Source organism: Ambystoma mexicanum, chromosome 2q (assembly GCF_040938575.1).
Source record: "Ambystoma mexicanum isolate Mex_15411 chromosome 2q, UKY_AmexF1_1, whole genome shotgun sequence".
In the NCBI taxonomy this organism is placed as follows: Eukaryota; Metazoa; Chordata; class Amphibia; order Caudata; family Ambystomatidae; genus Ambystoma; species Ambystoma mexicanum.
Genome location: NC_090924.1, coordinates 404,054,815 through 404,073,384, shown reverse-complemented (window position 1 = coordinate 404,073,384; position 18,570 = coordinate 404,054,815). Strand labels below are relative to the sequence as shown.

Sequence of the window (18,570 nt, the reverse complement as noted above, 5' to 3'; positions counted from 1 at the left end):
AACTATTGCCTCCCAGCCCATCAGGAAGCAGATACTCCATCACGGGCCCTGGGAGCTCTCGCTCATCTCACATTGAATGACGGTGGTTGTGGATTCCCATACTGTTGGAGGGGTGGTTAGCGGAATTCCCCCTGAGTACAAGGCATTCGAATCAGTGTTCGATCGCGGTTCTTCCGAGGTGCTTCCCCCACACCGACCATATGACTGCCCGATTGAACTAATCCCGGGTTCTGCCGTTCCTTCGGGTAGGATCTATTCTCTGTCCCCCTCGGAAGAACATGCTCTGAAGCAGTATGTCCAGAACGCCTTACGAGTAGGCCACATCCGTCCCTCTACTTCACCAGCTGCAAGCCCTATTTTCTTCGTTCCCATGAAAGAGGGGGATCTACGCCCTTGCATGGATTACCGGCGCCTTAATGCCATCACTAAAAAGGACAGGTATCCAATCCCTTTGATCACCCCCCTCCTGGACCGCTTATCCCATGCCTCCGTTTTTACCAAGATGGACCTTCGGGGCGCATACAATCTAGTGCGCGTCCGCGAGGGCGATGAGTGGAAAACTGCTTTTTGCACCCGTTACAGGTTGTACGAATACCTAGTCATGCCCTTTGGCTTATGCGCGCCCCGGCCACATTCCAGCGTTTTATGAATGACATATTCAGGGACATTCTGGACGTGTGCATGGTTGTTTATCTGGATGACATCCTGATCTTTTCGCGAGATCTAGATGACCACGTGCAGCATGTCCGGGAGGTCTTATCCCATCTAAGGAAACATTCGCTGTTTGCCAAACCCGAGAAATGTCAGTTCCATAAGACGTCTGTTGAGTTTCTGGGTTTCCACATCACCCCTGGGGCCCTGTCCATGAACGAATCCAAGGTGAGGGCGGTCCTAGAATGGCCGATACCTCAGACGCTCAAGGCCTTGCAGGCCTTTTTGGGTTTCGCCAACTTCTACAGGCGCTTTATTTCATCCTTTTCCACCATTGTGGCCCCACTCACGGCTCTGACTAGCCCTCAGGTACACTATCAGTGGCGGAAGGAACATCAGGAAGCCTTCGAGGCTCTGAAGACCGCTTTCACCACCGCACCAATCCTTCAGCACCCCAATCCCGAACTCCCATTCATAGTTGAGGCAGACGCCTCTTCCTTCGCCCTCGGTACGGTTTTGTCCCAGACCTGTCCGACCACGGGCAAGTTGCACCCGGTGGCATACCACTCCCGCAAGTTTTCCAGTACTGAGACCCATTATACTGTGACGGAGAAGGAACTTCTGGCTGTCATGGACGCCTTTCGTGTCTGGCGCCATCATCTCCTGGGGGCCAGGCACCCGATCACTGTCTATTCCGATCACCAGAACTTGCAAGACTTGGCCTCCCTGAAGTGCATCAACAGCAGACAGGTCCGGTGGCACCTCTTCTTTTTCGCTTTTGACTTTCACATCACCCATCGTCCCGGGGTTACTCATGGGAAAGCGGATGCTTTGTCACGCACTCCGGGTGGGGTCTCATTGCCAACCTTCCCTGATACTCTTCTAGGCAAGAGTCACGTGATCTGTCTCTGTACTCCCTCTCTCTCATTGTTGGATTCTGTGTGAGCATGGACGAGCAGTCACTCTGACCAACTGCGAGATTGGGATCCGGTGTGTTGTGACGGCTTGCCTTTCGTGCATGATCGTCTGTTTCTCCCCACGCCCGACACCCGTAACCTGGCCCTTGAATGGTCTCATGATGCCCCCTTTAACGCCCATCCCAGTCAGGAACGTACCATGGATCTCCTAAAGCATTGGTGCTGGTGGCCTTCTATGAAGCGCAACGTGGAATGTTATGTCAACTCCTGCTCTGTTTGCGCTCAAGCCAAACACTGCAGGGGCCGCCCAATTGGCCTGCTGCTTCTGCTACCGGTTCCCCCGAGACCTTGGCACACTTTGACCATGGATTTCATGACCGACCTCCCCAGGGTGCGGGGTTTTGATACCATCTGGGTGGAGGTGGATACATTCACCAAAATGGCTTGCTTTGTCCCCTGTAAGGGGATCCCTTCGGCCCCGGTCCTGGCTGACTTGTTTTTCGAATCGGTTTTCTCTTTGTTTGGGCTCCCTTCTGTCCTTATCTCTGATCGAGGGTCGCAATTCACGTCTCCTTTTTGGCAAGCTTTGACTAAGCTGCTTGGCATCGATACCAGGTACACCTCGGCCTATCATCCCGAGACTGATGGGCAGACTGAAAGGACGAATCAATCTATGGAGCAGTATCTCCGGTGCCTTATCTTAGAGCAACAGTCCTCCTGGTTGAGTGTTTTGCGGCTTGCCGAGTTCGCCTACAACAACGCGGCTCATTCTGCTACCGGTCTCTCTCCTTTCTACGCCCTCTATGGCCAACACCCCAAGGTCTTGCCCGTCCCTGACGCTTCTGTCTCTTTGAATCCTGCTGCCACAGCTTGTTTTAGGGATCTGTCTGCTGTTCATGCTCGTACTTTGGTCCACCTTACTGAAGCGAAGGCCTCCATGAAGTCCCGTGCTGAGGGCAAGCGCTTGGCTGCTCCTCCCCTTGCGGTGGGTTCCCGGGTGTGGTTGTCTTCCCGTCACCTTCGCCTGGTTGGTTGTCGGAAACTTCTGCCTCGCTTTGTTGGGCCGTATGTGATATCCCAGGTTGTGAATCCTGTGGCTTTTCGCCTGGTTCTCCCGAGCTCTTGGCGCATCCATCCCGTTTTTCATGTCTCCCTTCTCAAGCCTTGCCCTGCTTCCTCCCGTCTCCGTGCCCCGGTGGCCCCGGTGTCCCTGGCATCTCCTGATGTCTTTGAAGTCTCGGCTATTCTGGGTTCCCGTTGGTTTAGGGGTAGGCTCCAGTATTTGGTGGACTGGGCGGGTTATGGCCCGGAGGAGCGTTCTTGGGTTACTGCCCTGGACGTTAACGCTCCTCGGTTGGTGTCCCGATTCCATCGGGATCACCCGTCCTGCCCACGGGGTCATGGGCTGTTGGGGGGGGCTATGTTAGACGCTCCTCTGCACATCAGAACACTGCTTGTACCCCCACAGCACCTTCCCCGGTTTCCCACACTACTCCCCCCAGGTTTCGAGACTCACGTGATTTGGTTGCCCCACAGGACCGAAAGCTCTGTAGCGGGTACAATGTACGTGCCCGGTTGCAGCCCTTCCTGCATTGGCAGTTGCCATGGAGAGCACACAGCAGAAGAGGCGGCAGAACGCTTCCGCATCGAACAGTCGTCCGCTCACGTGACTCTGAGCGGCGTTTTCCACGTGACGATGGAGGGCGTCACGTGACTCGGAAGCGCACAGTACATAATGCTTGATGCACGGAGCACTCACCGCTTCTCAGCTGTCTTTCGACTCTGTTTGGTGCTACGTCTGGACTTTTGCTCTTCTGGTTTACCTTGACTTTGGATCACTCACTTGGACTCCTTCGGATTATCCTTTGTACCTTTGCTTGGAACTGTTGACTCATCGCTGAACCTCGGCCCGTCCCTCACTTGCCTTCGGATTATCCCTTTGAACTTTGTTTGTCTGCACTACGCCATTGCCCTTTGAGGGCTCACGCTACGTCTCCAAGCCCTTGGTTAAGGTGGGCTGTCCTGTACCCACGTGTGACTCCAGTCCCTGTTGTTCTGGGGACTACCTCTCATCTGAGTCTCGAACCTCCTTCACTAGGTCTCCTGGGTTTTCCAAACACTGGATAGGTAAGATCATTCAGACCTTGTGATTCTTGTATTCTATTGTATTTGCCTGGTACTTAACCCCGTTCTTTCTGCAGCAGCATCGGTGTTCCTGAGGTTCCGTGGATTCGGGAAACAACATCTCCCACGTGTGGCTCCAAAGGTCGCACAGCGGGGTTCTTTTAGGTTCCCCTGTGCGTCACTTGGGGACGGAGGTATCAACGGTCTACACGACACTCAAGTCAGAACACTGGTCTACCCGGCGCCTCAAGGTCAGGAAGCTTTGTCTAGGTGCTTGTCGGCAGTTCTGAAGCACTGGTCAAGACATCTCTGATGGCTTTAAGCGACTACAGCGTAACATAGTCCGCATAGCAGTCGATTGCAGCTCGAGGGACTCGACTGGCTCAAAAATGTCCTTTAAGGCAGACATTGGTAGATGCTCGTCGATGCACTTCTCCGAGCTTCTTTACCGAACTTGTGTCGTCCTTTAAGGCTGATGGCCCAAAGCTGAGGAGTATGTTGGAGCCAGTTGTCTTGTCCTTGGTTTTGGGTTCAGAGGCTCTCTGGCACTTCCCACATAGGAAGCCTGCTGCAGAGCCTAGCAGGGCATGCTCTGTGCTGGCTGGTTATCGGTTCTGGAATGCTGGAGGGTCCTCTGGATTCTGTATCTCCCTCTATTTGCTGGGAGATGTTTAGGGGAGGGATCTTGCTTCCCTCTTGGAGGTCCTGGCCTTCCTTCACTGGCGGAGCAGAAGATGTAAGGCAGACTGTACCTTCCAATGAAGAGTTATACTTGCCACTCCTTTCAAAGTCTTCAAATGATCTGCCAAAAGAGGGGCTCAGCCCACTTTTAAAATCAAATGGACCACAGGGATTGGTGTAGGCTAAGCCCACCTTTATTAACCAATCCTGTGTCCTCACCACAATCTCCTGTATGCGTGAGGTCATAACCAGAGTGCTTTGCAACAGAAAAGGAAAAGAGTTGAAAACATGTAATACTAAGTCCCACTCATCTTCCTGTCTATTGTGGATCAAAGGGTCTCTGTGGTTAATGGAGCTGTCTGTGGTTCCTGATTCAAGCGGCAGGTCTCCCTTGAAGCTGCAGTGGGGCCAGACTTTCCTGCTCCTGCAAACCACATACTCATACTTTATGAATGGGGTCCCCCTGCATGGTTGACTACTGTAAAGACGCAGTCCCAGACATGACAGTTCACTGTCAATCGATACTGAGGGCGGGAGCTTGCTTCAAGTTAACACAGTTGCATATGAAAGGTTGTTGGGGTTTCCTGCCTCCTGTGTTAACCTCTGCAGCCGGGCTCCATGTTGGCCTGTTGGAAATACCCCTGATTGGTATGTGAATCAATGCCACCAGCTGCCGGCCCAACAAAAGAATAGGGCGGATCCATGGTGCCCTTGTTAGTTAATTAGGCTCGCCATGGCAGGGGGAAGGTTGGTCCTCCCCCTCTTGGAGATGCATTGTGTACTCCTCCTTTCATATCCCAACTAAATATGACAGCGGGGACTGCCCTGTAGGCTGTGTCCAACCAGAGCACATAGGCTTATGTGTACGTCAAGCTGTGTGCATAGGAAAATGTGTGTGGGTTAGCCCCACACATTTTCTGGGATTCATCTGCCATCATTCCATTTAATTTAAAAAAAGATTAAAAAAACCCACGCGAGTGCACACCCATTGTGCAGATGTTTGAATTCCTTACAGACTGTATCAACCTAATCTGCTTAAACTCAGTCTTTGTTCTTGTATCTATGCCCCTATGCAAAGTGGTCTGAGGCGGGTCAGAGATTGCATGTGAAGTTTCAGATAACTACCCTAAATACATGAACATGATGTTTAGAATGTCTACCTTTGTTGAGATTGTCTACGGATATTTGGTCTCCAAAAGACTATTACTGTAAAATGTGATACACAAGAATGCACCCTTGTTTTGCATAGTTAATAAAGTCACATACCATAAGCAGGGGTGTGCTGTACTCCGCCGCCTTTCCCTGATGTTGTCCTGGTTCCACCCTTGCCCCAGACAACACCTGCACCCTGGGTGTGCATCCTACCATGCTAACGGCACATACAGCACTCCATGTGTCTACACACCAGTCCCTTGTTCTCCCTTTTTCCATACATTAACTTCTATGCCCTCAATCTGCTGAGTGTTACGGTCTAACAAAACTTACCCCCGCTGGCCACCATAGTCAAAAACTGATGAAAAGAAAAACCCAAGGCCCTTCACACCGGCCAACACTTGAGAGGGACGTGATCCCACCAAAAATACAGCCTGCCGCCGTTCATATTTCTGCACAGCGAACTGCCTGTCGTGCCACCGAAAATCCACTGCCATTACATTTTTGCAAAACAATTACACCGCCCCTTGCCTGTGTAGGGGTGGACCTTTAATCACCTTAACCCAAGACAGACCTACCACTTAAGAAGCGAGTACACAGTTGTACATAAAGCAAGTTTATTGTACAAAAGCTCTGGGTAGTGGTTAGATGGTGTTGCAGGACCAAACAAACCCAAGTCTCCACAATAAAATATAATTTGGCAGTTTATGTACTTTTTGCAGCAATTTTAAACACTCCTAGATACATTTATCACCCTCCACCCCCCCCCCCCCAAATATGATTGTACAAAACCTCTTCAAAGAAATCCCATCTTTCTCCAATTCTTCTGATTTCATTGGTCAGGCTTATCTTCACTATTATCTTTAGATCATATTCAAAACACATCTCTTCTTGGGATTCGGTGTAGTAGGTCCTGATGTCAGTACATGGTTAAACCTTGGTATTGAAAACTTAATTCAATGCTAACAATAACTGGCCTAAGACCTTTAACTTTAAGGATGATTGCACATGGTTCTTCTGACATATTTTGGCAACTAGAGAGACATATTTTGGCAAATAGAGAGAGGTCTGCTTAAACAGGATTTCTCTTTGAACCTCAGATAGCCATCTCCATTCCACAGAATCTTCCCTTCTGCAGTAAAGGAATAGGAGCTTAAGTTTCTGGCATGGGACTTAACTAAAAATTGCTGTGCTACAGCACTGTTCCAGGGAGCGCAATTCCATGCAAGCCATATAACGCCAAATTTACCACTCCATCTCTCCTCCCCAGACAAGCAGGGGAGAGCTGTGTGCGGCTGCTGTAATAATAATGGTACAGGGCTTCATTTCATGGGGGGCATCGCAGCTCCCTTAACTCTTACATATCTTTTATCTTTGGGACGCTGCACCCAAGCATTTCATGCGGAACTGGTAAACACTTTTAACAGTCTGAATGAACAGCAGCCCTCCGAATAGTGCTAATGTTTAGGTGAAAACAACTGTGATCATGCATCTGCGCCTAAAAGCAACAGCGCAGCTGCTGAGTTTATTTCCAGGATGCCTGCTTTTGTGACTCAAAAAGGGTTTGCTAATGTGTAGACTTCAAATGTTTTTCACATCATGAACAAAAAGCTGCATGCCAGAGTTGAACAATGACTATAAGCATGACACTGTATCACTTTTGTAGTTTGTCTATTAGTCTTTAAAGTACATTAGCAACCGTAGAATGCACCAATCGGCATCAGGGTATGCACATTTTATTTACCCATGTAACATTGCAGTCCCGGCATTCCTTCTTCCTTGATGGCATTGCTCTCACTCCAAGGTGTTCTACCCTCCTCCTCTGCTCCCCACCCCTTCGCCACTTACATCCTCGTGTCAATGCTGTCTGCCTTCCTAAACCACTGGCTCTCTTCACCACGTCTTATATCGGTCTTAACAGAATCTTCAAGCAACAGCCGAAAAGGCCCCTTATGCATTCTATCATCACTATCACGTGCCCCTCTTTGAGTACTTCTCTGCGCTCTCTGTTTTTCAGGGTTTCCTCTTCTCCCTCGACCTTGTTAGCCCACTTCCCTCATCCCACCCCGCTCAGGGCAACAGCGAGCTAATGGAAATAATGGCCTCCGGAGCAGGGTGTTGCCAGCCAGTATGGCCCACCTCGAACTCCAATATCATCATATTAGCTCCCATAGAATTTGCATACTCCAGTCAGCATGCTGGGAATGCGGGCTGTATTTGTTAGTGTAGGCCCACGTTCCCTGCACTCCATCTCTACACTCTTTTCCTTCCACCTGCTCTTTCAAGGTTTCTCTCCCTTCCCTGTCACATCCCCCAGCAAGATTATTTCCACGACTTCCCCAGTTACCCCTTCTCCCCGCTCTACCTCTCAGTCACCTGACTCTCCACGTCCTCCCTCATCTGGCTCCATCGTTACTTTCGTGGTTCACCATCGCTGCCATCTGCTTCCTCTTCTGTGCATGCCACTTTCTGCGCACCCTGCTAATTTTGTTTTTCCTTATTGCCTTTTGTGGTGGCCTGGAAGGAACGCAAGACACAGATTTCTTTTGTGACATGCTTTATTGCCCCGGTTGGCACATTGTTTGCATGTACACACATACAGAGCATAAGTGGAGTCGCTGCAACTCAATGGGCCTCATTACGAGATTTGGGGTAATGGAAAAACAATGCCGGTAAGGGAATAACGGCACCGCATACCGCTACGGCCCATTACGAGTAGGCATCCGGTATTAGCACCACCGCTGAGACTGTGCTCCTCTGTACCGGCAAGGGCGCGGGTACGCGGCCCTTCGTGCCAGCAATACCGGGATGCCGCTAACAGGAGGACATCACAAGTCACGCAGACATGCACCTACCGGCATCCCGAAGGCAGTAATTAGGGATACCGTGATACCAGCAACACTGTCATCGCGGATCACCCGCTAATAGCAATGTGCTGTGTTCCGAACAGCCACAGGTATCACAATCAGCACAGGTGGAGGCAGTGGAGTCTGGCCCAGCACAAAAGGAGCACACCCTCACACCACACCCCTTCCCACACCAAAATGATCCCACTTGCAGTTGCGATATTGGGGCTGCAGGACATGCTTGCATTGCTACTCCATGAGCAACAACTACAACAGGCACTAGAGAGGAAACGCAGGAGGAGAAGGAGGGTGAGACAGGACCAGCAAGTCCCACCAGTGTAGCCAGTGGTACCATGCAGGCAGCCACCAATCCCTCGCATCAGAGCCAGTCCTTTCAACCTAACTCCTGTGCAGATCCGCACCTTGTACTGCCTGGACCGGGACACCATCACCACCATTGTGGACATGATACACGACGACATTGTCAGCCTGATTGAAATCCGCACCGCCATCCCCTCTCTACTGAAGGTAGTGTCTGTGCTTCACTTCCTGGCCACAGGCACCTACCAGCACACAGTGGGGCAGATGCATGACATATCACAACCTATTTTTTCACGCATGCTGACCCAAGTGCTGGATGCCCTCCTGAAGCATGCAAGCAACTACATATCCCTACCACAGACTGCCCGGGAGATCTTTGACACTAAAATTGGCTTCTATGCACTGGCAGGCATGCCAAATTGTATCGGTGCCCTCGACTGCACCCATGTGGAATTGGTGGTCCCACATGCCATGGAGGTGGCGTACCACAATCGTAAGCTAAACCACTCCGTCAATGTGCAGATGGTATGTGACTCCAGCAAGTTCATCACACATTGTTATGCCGATATCCCGGATCAACTCATGATTCAATGGTCCTGCGGAACGCCACGATACCACGCTACATGGAGTCACATGCTGGATGACGTGCCTGGCTGCTTGGTAAGTTGCATGACAGGCACATGTCAGTGTAATGAGGGGGGGAGAGATGCACACACCACCCGGGTGAGATTGGGGTGGTGACTGGACAATTCCAATTCTGTAAAACACTGTCCCCCAAAACATCCCAGACTGAACATGACACCTAAACGTCATAGAAATTTTGGAAGCTGCACACCAATGCCAAAATGCCAGACTTTCAACCAGCTCACATCCCTCAACACGTCCACTGCACATCATCAGACCGTACACTCTGTAACACAATGCAGCAACATGCTGTGAGTATGCACAATGTACATTACTGCAACAAAACACAACACAGGACATGCATCCAGGAGTGCACACAAATCGATCCACCAAGGGAATTCACTGATTGTCACTGGCCCACAACCACAGTAGCGCTGCATGTCACCATGGGAATAATAACCGATGAATGACTAATCATGATGAAACGTGCCAATGCTACTAGTAAAAATACATGCGTTTCACTCCAGATCACCTATATGATTGCAAATACAGTGGCAGGCATCCACAGTGCATCAACACCAGCAAGGAAGTGGACACCCTGCATCATCTGGACGACGCAAGCCACACCTGTAGACCATGGAACAGCACACTTTGTGTCAAATAACCATGTGTGCAGACATCCAGGGGCATGTGCATGTGAACAACAAATATCTGCAGGCATGATAGTGATTAGTACAAGTGTCAGGGTAGGAATTGACTCACATATACCACATTTTGCTCCCATGCAGGTGATGCTGGCTATCCCTTGAAGCCGTGGCTCCTCACCCCTGTTTGGAACCCGCAGAACAGGCACAAAGAGGACTAAAATCAGGTCCATACCCGGACCCGTGTGCTGATTGAGCAGACCTTTGGCCTGTTGAAGGCACGTTTCCGCTCCCTCAGCAGGTCGGGTGGGGCACTCCTGTAAGGGTATGAGAAGGTGGCCAAGATCATCATGGTCTGTGCTATGTTGCACAACATGTGCATCCGACAGAACATGCCTCTGCCGCCTGACGTTGACCAACAACCACCAGGTGAGGATGAGGATGATGAAGAAGAAGGGGTTGCACATCAGCCAGGTGGCGATGCACATGAGGGACGTGCTGTGCGCCAGTCTTTGATAGGCCAATATTTCTAAGACACATGGATACAGAGGGTGCCATGGATGTGGGACTCTGGGTACTGGGTGTGGGGGTACATGGACACTGTGCACTGTAAACCAATAAAGCACAAATACACAATGAGCAATGTCCAGTAATGTGATGTTTTTTCTACACAACAGGTGTGTTGAACAGGCAATATATACAATGTGCATTTACCCTCCACCTCACACACACATAGTCCTCCACCCTCCCCCTCCCCCACGACTCCCCCAACCACCCTCTCCCCCACCCCCTCCCCCCAGAACTCCCCCACACACCCCCCTCCCCCCACAACTCCCCCACACATGATGTGCAATCATGGTCAGTGCAACATGAGTCAAAATGAGACTGCACATGCAGGCTGCCCCTGCTACTGGCAGCCTCTGTCGGCCTCCGGGGGCTGCATGTCAGAGCGCTGTGTTTTGCGTGCAGACCTACACAGGGGGCTCGTCTGGGTGGAGCTTGACGATGATGCAGTGCCCGCATGCTGCACTGTTGGGGCAGGATGCTGAGCCTCCAAGGCCTGGGCAATCCTGGCCAGGACCTGCCTCACCCCTGACAGCTCCTCGCAAATCCACCTGGTGCTTGACTCCATGGCCCCTGTAATGGCTGTAGTGTTTTCACGGGCCTCCTGCCTTGTCAAGGCACCATCGGAAACATAGTGCTTCACGAGGCCTGTGAGCTCCTGCTGCCGCCCCTCCATTTGGGCCATGCGCAACTCTCCTTCCCGGATGCCTGTTGTGGTGGATGGGACATCTGCTGAGGGGCCAAATGCATGTGTGACCTCTGGTGGGCTCCAGGCCTCTTTGAATGCCTCTCCTCGGGACTGTTCCAGTGGGGTGCTATTGGGGCTGCTCTGCGGGGTGTGCTGGGTGATTTGCTTAGCGCTGGGTGTGCCCACCACATCCATGGACAGGTTGTCGCCCTCAGGGAGACATACCTCAGCCTGGCACTGTGCTTCGTCCCCACTCTGGGGCACTGTGGCAGCTGCCTCCCCCACGGAGCTGTTTGCAGCAGACAGGTCCCCTCTGCCACTGGCTCAGGATCAGTGGATTCCACCTGTATAGCTGCTGTGGGTTTTGCAGCTATTCTTTGCCGCCCCTGTGCCTCGGCAATGCCTTGGGTGGCTGTTGTTTGCCAGTGCCCTTAGATGTGGATGGCCTTGTGCCGTCATCCCTGACCCTGGCCTTTTTGGATGGTGTCCTGGCCTGTGCGGCTGTATCCTCAGCATCGCTGTCGGAATCTGTGCCTGTGGGGGACAAAGAGAGGCGCAGCATCAGTGATGGTTGTACATGCATTATGCATACTTTGGTATTATTGCAGTTGTACACATGTGATGATTTGCTGTCTAAGAGTTGTGACATACAGGTTTCTTGCTATATGGGGGGGTTATTCAGGCATATGTCAGGTTCTCACATGTGTAAGGTGGTGTATGCTGTGTGACATGCCGTTGTGTTGTGGACTGCATGCAGTGTGACACATGCCGTTTAGCTGCTTGTGGGGTGTGTCTCAGGTATGGCATTTGCATGCTGCATGCATGTTGATGTGACGGTGCTGCGGACAGCATCTAGGCAGGGATGTGTCCATGTGTGTGATGGCCAATGCATTGGCTTATGTCACTTTCACATTTGTGGCCCATCACCATGCTTTGGATTCCAGTGGTTTGTGTGGACACTCACCTCCATCTGCCAATGACGGGACACCACGCTCCATGTCTCCCACTGCCTCAATGCCCTCCATGCCAATCGTACTTGCACAGGTTTCCTCCCATCGGGTGAGCTTTATTGGGGAGTTGGACATGCAGCCTGTAGCCAGTCCCAGGCTCTGATTGGCCGATAGGATATTACGCACACAGAGGCGCAGGTCATCCCTCCGTTTTTTACATCTTTGACGGTGCGGTGGGTGGTGCCGACCACACTGACCATTCGGGCCACTTCCTCCCATATTTCTTTTTTTTTTTATCTGGGCAGGTCACCTGAGGTCTGCTGCTAAGACCACATCTGCATTCTGGGCCATATTGTCTGCGAGCATATTTAACTCATCCTCCGAGAAGCGCACCTTTCGCTGACGGGAGGCACCTTTTTTGATGGCCTTAGGTATTGTGCTGGAGATGTAGCTGGTGGTGTGTGGATCCAGGTCCTGTGTCTGTAGGATGGCAATGGATTGTGTTTTTCAAGATGACCATCGTTGCATTTCCTGTTCCGGCGCGATGACGTTACTTCCGGTTCCGGTATTGCCGGGCCCGGTATTGCTGGACCTGTTATTGCCGGTGCCCGTTATTTAGGGGTGGACGAAGGCAGAGGAGGTGTCAGCGCTTTGCATGATGCCGCTAACAGAGGTTTTAGGGTCATTAACGGCATGCCGGTACAGACGATACCGGCATGCCGCTACGCGCGTGCACGCATTCTCGTAATCGGCCGCTGTTAGCGGCGTCAGTTCTAACCGGACGCGGTATTGCCTCCATGCCGGTAAGGTTTGTTTTTTACCGCGAATATCGTAATGAGACCCAATATCTCTCACGTGACCTGGCTGGAAACCACTGTTGTTGGGCTCACAGCAGTGGATTATGCCTTCATGGAGTTCAACTAGTAACACAGCCTAGGTAGCACAGTCAGACAAGGGAAGGCCTGACTGTATTGCATGCACGTCAGGCTGCAGGCCTGGTCCTGTAAGAGCAGCGTGGGGAGCATCCTCCTGTATCCCGGTCCGCATTTCAGTCTGGCGGGCTCCGGGAGCTGAGCGTGCTTCGCACGTGCGATTTCACGCGAGATGTCTTTGCCGGGGTCTCTCACGAAGAAAGTTCCTCACACCTTTCCCCCTGCAAGCCTCTCGCCTGATGCAGCTTGGTGCTAATCACGATAATGGCACGCCTCTGTGGGCTGTACCAGCTTGTCAACAGCTGGGTAATTCACTTACTTTGCTTAGTCATTACTTAATGCAGTGGGCCATTATCACCTAAATGGTAAAATGTTAAAACCTAGGAGATGTGTTTAGGCTGACATTCAATTGTATTCTGGTACCTATAGTTCTCTATTATGTTCTGTTCTGTTTTTTGTCTTTTCAGTTTCCGTTGCAAAAGCAGAGTTTAAGCAGTGGGCCTTTACTCACCATAATATGTAAGGCTACTGTGTAGTGTCCTGTATTTCTGGGAACTGGGCGCTTACTTGGAATGTCAAACGCATAGAAAATGTCAAACTAGGATCTCGATGGGTATGCCAACCTTAGTGGCAATGGTAAAAAGCGGACAGAATAATGTTTATTCATGTTTATTCATCAACAATTTTGGAGCTGCATAGTGGCATGGCAACTTTGACTTTATTTATACGTATATTGTTGGGTAAGGTACAAGGAGAAACACTTTCCCTGTCAGTAGAATCGTTTCCCCATTTCCAGCGCTGCCTTTCCTACAGGCCAAGCGTCTCACTGCTCCCACAGCCCCTTAGCTCTCAAGGAAACAAGCAGATCTGGCCAATAGCTGTCGTTTTCAGGTTTTTACAAACAATTCTAATTTTAGGCTCATAAGGAGAGGGAGAGTCCCCCGCCGTGTCTACAGTGGCTTTGTTTCTATCTGTTCGGGGATAAGGGACAAACACATGCACCCTGCTTCCTTAATACCTCTGTTGTTTTCCGGTTGGAAATTCTAGTGGACGAATTGCAAATGGCTTCCTCCATTTCGAGTTGCTGGCCTGTGGATGTTTGAGCATAGGCGGAACTGTTATGAAGAACATTGCACCTTGTTTATCACTTGACATTTTTTACATTTTATTTTCCCATTGTATTTGGTCGAAAAAAAACTTTACAAAAAAACATGAAATATCATTAAGAACAGTTCATACATAGCACATTAATACATCTTCACATTCATATAATATTTCAATTTACAATTTGAATTTGCAGATATAATACCCATTATTTAAAATACAATTTAAATTAAATTGATTAACAGCATCAACTGCTAACCGCTTCAAGTTCAAAACAAGCAAGTTCCTTTTCCACAATCTTTAAAACGTTTCCTAATGCTAAAATTAATGGGTAATGCGTGCCGTTCATGAGTCGATCCCATAAAAATTCAGTGCAGTCAACAAATTCGATATTAACAAATTTCATCAATATGAGTGATCGCAAACTTTTAAAATAAGAACATTCTAGCACCAAATGTTTCAAGGTTTCAACTGGTTCAAAACAATGAGGAAATCTACATTCCATGGATTGCATATGCATCGGCATACCTGCCCAATGCTGACATTGTTCCTTAGTTTTGAATTGATTCATTTTAAAACGCATGAATAACCCTCTAATAATCGAACATGGAAATATCGCAACATACTGGTTACGTGGTATGCGCTTTCTAAAGAATTTGGCATATTCAGTGTACAAAGAGTAATGTTTCAATTGGTCAATGGTTCGATTCCAATCTTCTTCGAACAATTTCTTTTTAGCATACGCAGGTCTAATACATAGATCATTGTGTGTTAAACCCAGTCTCTCTAGAACCTCTTGCATACAGGTTTTGAATCTATTAATGGAATCAACTGATTCTTCATCCATTAAACATTGCAGATCTTTATAAAGGCAATTGTTTGGAGGATTCAGAATTTTAGTGTAGCTTGACAATGAACGCCATAGCACTTTGGAAGATAGTGAAATGAGGCTTAGCTCATGCCTGCTCACACAATTAGGGATTGACAAAGCCATATGCAAGGCTCCTTTCAATAAGCGACCTTGAAACGAGTCCAAGTAGGAGCTTAAATCAAAGGGGCATATGTCCAGGATATAAATGAGAACTGCTTGCACTTTCATGGTAACGCAATCACATAAAGGAATAAGAGTAAATTGACAGTATTTTGTAAAACTTAGCTTCATTTGGCTTCCTAATGAATGAGCCTTCTGATTGAGTCTTTCTTTCCAGATGGAAATAGTAGAATTGCTACTTAGTTGGTAGCCCAAGTAGCAAATCTCACTTTGAAGCTGCACTGCAAGTTTCCCTAATGTTCCATTTGAATGATTTTATTTTTCTTCCTGCATGTAAAATCAGAATGCTTGTTTTGCTAATATTTGGAATTAGAGTCAGATTATAAGCATCTTTTTCAAATGCGGACACTTTGGCCTGTAAACCAGCTGGTGTTGTATTGATTATTAGAAGATCATCAGCAAATGCGAGCCAATGGAGTCTAAGGGTACCTATTCTTACAGAGTACATGCCAAGCTCCTTCCATACTTGATCCAGATCACAGATATAAAGATTAAAAAGAATTGCAGCAAGGTTGCAGCCTTGCTTAAGATCAATATAGGTTCTAATGGCTTCAGTACTAGCACCTTCTTTGGACAGCTTAACCTTGTATGCCGTATTGGAATTTAATCTTATTAACCAATATATAATTTCTGAGGGTATACCCAATGATAATAATTTGGACAAAAGAAGCTGTCTTACCACTGAATCAAAGGCAGAAGAGAGATTGATGCTTGCAATGTATACAGGGTATGCTCCTTTTTTGTATTGGCAATAATATGGGCCATCAGAGTTGCATTAAGCGAGGTGCCCATCTCCTTCCTAAAACCAAAGATTTTTGTCTGCAATATGCTTTCCAAAATCATACAGTAGTAAGCTTGCAAAGATATTCGCACTTGTGTCGATAAGCGAAATGGGGAGATAATTGTGAGGATCCAATGCATTTCCTTTTTTATAGATTGGGACAATTAAGGACGTCCCCCATTGCTCCGGTATGTTACCAGTTTTGAGAATTACATCAAACTTAATTTTAAGAATGTATGCCCAAGTGGCTGGTTCGGATTTGTACATACATGCCGGGATGCCATCCGGACCAGGAGCATTAGACGGTGATAATTTATTAATTGTCCAAATTATGTAATTCACGTACCAATTAAAAGAGTCCCATTTTGCTTGAAAACACGGTGCAGGGGATAAAAATCTGAAACGAGATGGAATAGAATATTTCTCCAAAATAGACCATGTATACATTTGGTATCATGCATACATAGTTTGCGTACTATCTCGCAGTTAAACTCATTGGACTTGTCTTTGCGCAGAAGTCTCTGTTTATTTTTGTACAAAGTTAACGTTCGATTTTTGGCAAATTTAGCCCGATCAGAATTGAGAATTCTTTTTGTAATAATACGTAAGTCTTTGTTTTTTTGTTTTTTTATGTTTTAAAAGCTGTGTCTCATGGTCATATTTGTGAGACCTAGGAACATCTCTAGAACTGCATTTGACTTGAATAGATTGAATAACTGCAGCAACTAACTCACCCATGACTCTTTCTTTTACAAAAGGTGAGACGTCAGGACCCCAATGACAAGAAGCAATGGAGTATTCATACTTTAGTTTCACTGAACTTCGCTTGCATAATCCTGGATTCCACCTCACGGATAGCTTATGTCGCTTACTTTCGTTTAAGGCAACAGATGGTTAATGCTATGTGACTCATGTAACAAAGTTAGAGTTAATTGAAGGGGTGCAGGATCACCTGTGGGAAGTGGATGGATCGTTACAGGCGGAACTAAGTGCAGCATTGACTCAGATATTGCAAAAAAGTCAATCATGGAGGTAAAGTTACCACAACGACATGTGTGCTGAGCACCCGTTGACAGATTGCTTAAAAATGAAAGCTCCCAAGTATCGAAGTAATCCATCCATTTGACACCTCGACTCTGTGCTCCGGCATTCGCTACATTGCCTTTGGAGTTAGTCGCCACTTTGCTCCTGAGACATAGGGAATTGAAATCACCCGCTACACAAATTCCACCTATTACTACAGTACCATTTCTGCTTAAGATACTGGACCGCGCAGCTTACCTGCAGATCCAAAACTACCTCGAATCAAACAATCTGTTAGGTCTACGACAATCCGGATTTCGGCCCAGACATGGGACCGAAACGGCTCTATTAGACCTAAAAACTCAGATTGAAGTACTAAAGGACAATGGCAAACTAGCAATGCTATTACTCCTCGACCTCTCCGCCGCATTTGATTTGGTTAACCACCAAATCCTTTGCAGGCACCTCCACTCTGCTGCCAACTTCTCACCGTCTGCTGCAGCCTGGATCAAATTCTTCTTGAGCAACAGATCCATGAGGGTCTCCGCAGCTGCGGATCCTTCCCCTATTCATTGCGGCGTACCTCAGGGTTCTTGGGTGTCACCGACACTTTACAATATCTTTACGAAACCACTCTTTGATGTGCTTGACTATTTGGGTATCCCCTACACTAATTATGCGGACGACACCCAGATACTCATTCCCATCTCAGGTGATTATCTGGCTGACACCAAGGCCCTCAATGACGTCTACCTGGTCATCCAAGCTTGGATGGCCCAGCACCAGCTATGTCTGAACGATGATAAGACGGAGCTCCTTATCTTGGGTACCTCACAGCGCCTGAGCAAACTTGAGCCATCTTATCAGTCGTTCACCATAGACGGCAATACCATACGTGTCTCGAAAGACACCAAAACATTAGGCTTTTACCTAGACTCGACTCTATCCCTATCGAGACAAACAAATGCAGTTAGGTCTGCCTCTGCCTACACGTGCAAACTCATTTCAGCCTGCAGACCATTTCTCACTACCCCCAACAGTGTCACACTAGCCAGAACACTTATCATGGCAAACATTGATTACTGCAGTGCTCTTTACTTAGGCAATAGCCAAGAGAACCTCTCCAAACTCCAAACTACCCAGAACAATGCCATTCGAGCGGCCCTGAACATCCTTCGCAACCACCTTTCTCAGAAGCCAGAACCAGCCTAAAGTGGCTACCGGTGAAGCAGAGAATCTCCCTAAAAACTCTTGCCCTCACGCACAAATGTCTAGCCAACAAGGCCCCGATCTATCTCTTTATTCGGCTTTCGCGCCACTCTACTGCCCGTCCACTAAGAACTGCTCAGACTCTCTGCCTAACTATCCCCAGGTTTAAGCTTCAGAAAGCGGGAGGAACCAGCTTCCCTGTCCTAGCCTCTAAACTTTAGAACACCCTCCCTGCAACTATCAGAGCTGAAGACTCCTTCAAAACCTTCAAGACTGAAACCAAATCTTGGCTCTATGACCAGCATTAA

At 48.5% G+C, this 18,570-nt stretch overlaps 1 long non-coding RNA gene across 3 annotated transcripts in view; it reads right to left on the bottom strand.

Annotated features, from left to right (window-relative positions):
- LOC138569449 (uncharacterized) overlaps positions 1-18,570 on the bottom strand; it is a 144,639-nt gene that overhangs the window by 35,199 nt on the left and 90,870 nt on the right. The gene's annotated exons all lie outside the window — the stretch shown is intronic.